We start from the raw sequence: 2,804 nt of genomic DNA on the forward strand, positions 1-2,804 counted from the left end.
CATGGTGGTTCCACACTGTCAGACATTCCCCCTTAGGGCTTGTCCTCACAGAAAACATCATTAAACTTGCAATTTACCTTAGTGCTTGCTACGTCCCCTATCCAGACAAAGCTTAGTGTCATATTGCTTCAGTTAACATGAAGAACTGTTGGCCTACCATTATTTAAATGTGACACAAAGCACCATATCCTTTCTTACCCTGTTTTTATTTATACTGTTTCCATTTCTTCATGAAAATCTACACGAATGGCTCTGCTACTTCAGGTCTTCCCCTTATGCTTTACTGAGCCTCATGGATTTGAGCCCTTTGCAGATAATGTCACCATTAAATCAACCTAAACTCAAAATTTGAGTTGGACATATCTAATCGATGTTGTTAGTGGACCATCTGCATTATAAGAATCATAATCAGCACTGTAAGAGTGAAGGAAAGAAGGGGGCATTTTCATCATATTGGACAGTAAAGGTTTCACATCTTGTAAACTATTACATGTTACAGTAAGGAAAAGGAATTTGAAATTCCTCTCTATCTTAGGAAACTGCTAAAGATTCATGAATATTTCAAAGAGCCCTGGCTTTCTAGAAGAGTTCCTTGGTTCCCTTGGGTGTGCTACAGATGGGAATTTTTCATAGCAAGTACAGAACCACAGATGCATCGATTAAGATCTAGTGTGGGTTGACTGTATTTTAAGCATCAGGGGGAAAAAAAAGAAAGACCAAAAAAAAAGAAAAAAAGAAAAAAACCCCAACACGCCCCCACTCCTCCCCCAAAAAATAAGGATTCATCTTTCTACAGGGCAATCCCAGGCCTTGCTCAGTTGGTTCATGTGAACTGAGAACAACTGCATTTTCACAGATCACCAATTGTTTGAGATTAACATTTTCTATAGCCAAATTCACATTTGCACAGAACCTGGTCTGTACAATTTGCTCATCCTACATAGTCTCTTACTCTGTTCACAGCCAGCTGAATTTTGCTACTACAAGCCTCTTCGTAGAAAGTAGCATTCAACTGGAGTAGAAGTACAGAGTCAGGTTCCAGTTTTCAGAAGCTTTTGTTTCCTTGCCTTCATGAAATGGCATTTTTATTTCTGATGCTGTTTTCTCCGGACAGTTGTGCCCAGAAGACAAAGCAGCTGCCACATTAGTTTTCCAGGGCACCATGCAGAAGCTCCCTGTCTGTTCCTGTTTACTGATGGCTCAGCCACCATTTAGCACCCCATCTGTATAGCCACCAAACTCCACAGAACCTTACTATTGCAAGCCTGGTGAGAGCAATGGGATTTGTAGTATGACTGAATTCAGCCCCAAATCTCTGCCTCTGAAACCCACTAATTTCATTACAGTGAATGCACAAAACAGAAACACTGGGAAATAAAGAAACAAGGCTTTAGCCCTCCCAGGAGGCACTTGGTTTGCTCAGTTCCTTGCCATCCCGCAGGGAGATTAAAGGCCTTCCACATTTTGTATTACCAGGCCCACAGTCAAATAATTTCACCACCAGTGAGCAAACTGTGCTCATCCCCTGCAAGACAGGACATCCACTTTCTGCCTCCGACAGTTAAGATGTTAAACTTTTACTAAATTTTTCCCATTCCTCACAAGATTTAGACCCATATAGGTATCATCTCGTGCACTGTACAGATGCAAATTGATTGCTGTATAAGCCCTTCTTATACACAACACTTAAGCATTCTCAAAAAATGACAGATAACTTCCTTACTTGCTCTTACCAACAGGTAGCAAACTGCTAACAGCCAAGTAATACAATACCTAATAAGAGGATTAAGTAGAGAGAATTTCTATTTAATATTGTATTAGCAAAAGCAGATACCTTCCCTGCCCATTCTAACTGTCTCTCAGGATACAATGTCCATGCTTGTAAGGGAAGCTTATTGACATCTGATCAGTCAATAAATCCGTTCTTGTTTTTTAATGACCCCAAGAGTTGTTTCCACATGCTCACATAATCTTACCAACATTTTACCCTCATAAATTAATAATTGCTTTTAGGGCTTTTTAAACCCTAGAACCTGATTTAGCTCCTTTGCAACAATTTTCTTCTAATTGTAAATCAAGACTCAGCACAAAGCAGGATTAAGCCTCACCAAACCAAGGAGAACAGCACATAACCAAGAGAGAGAGACAAGTTGCCTTCTGTGCATAATCAACTCTGACACCTACAAACAGTAGGAAAAACCTTCTCAAGGGAAAAAGAATGATCCTGGAGTTAGGATGCTAGATTTGCAATAAGTGGGTTTCAGTCTTCTTTGCTAAAGCCTGCATATGACCTTTGCAATTAGTCTCCCTTCTGTATTTCAGTTTTGTCTGTGGAAATGCGGAGGACAGCACTTCGTTAGCATACAAGGACTTGATCAATAAGAACATATTAAAGATATATATGTAAGTGCATTAAAGCACCCATGCTATGCTAATGTCTCCCATTTAAATACTATAAAAAGCTTAGTGGGCTCTTGACTGAACCACTGACTGAATGATAGGCAAATCAGAAGTGTCCAGAAGAAAGCAGAATTCCATTCTGCTATGAAACACTTGGCAACTCCTATAAAAATCAATGGGACTGCATAGTAGTAAATTGCTTTATTATATGAGCTTTATTTCATGGCTCATAAGTGAAAATGAATCTCTTAACAACCTGTCAGTTTGCCTCTGGAAAGAACTGGCTTCTCAGGCATTGCTGCCGCCACAGCTTCCATTCTCCAGACCTGCTCCTTCAGGCAGCGGCTCCCCTCCCAACACAGCTGCCCCCATGCATAAGCAGACCTATCCTTCAGCAAGGAACC

This window comes from Nestor notabilis, unplaced genomic scaffold (assembly GCF_000696875.1).
Source record: "Nestor notabilis isolate BGI_N333 unplaced genomic scaffold, ASM69687v1 scaffold2739, whole genome shotgun sequence".
In the NCBI taxonomy this organism is placed as follows: domain Eukaryota; kingdom Metazoa; phylum Chordata; class Aves; order Psittaciformes; family Psittacidae; genus Nestor; species Nestor notabilis.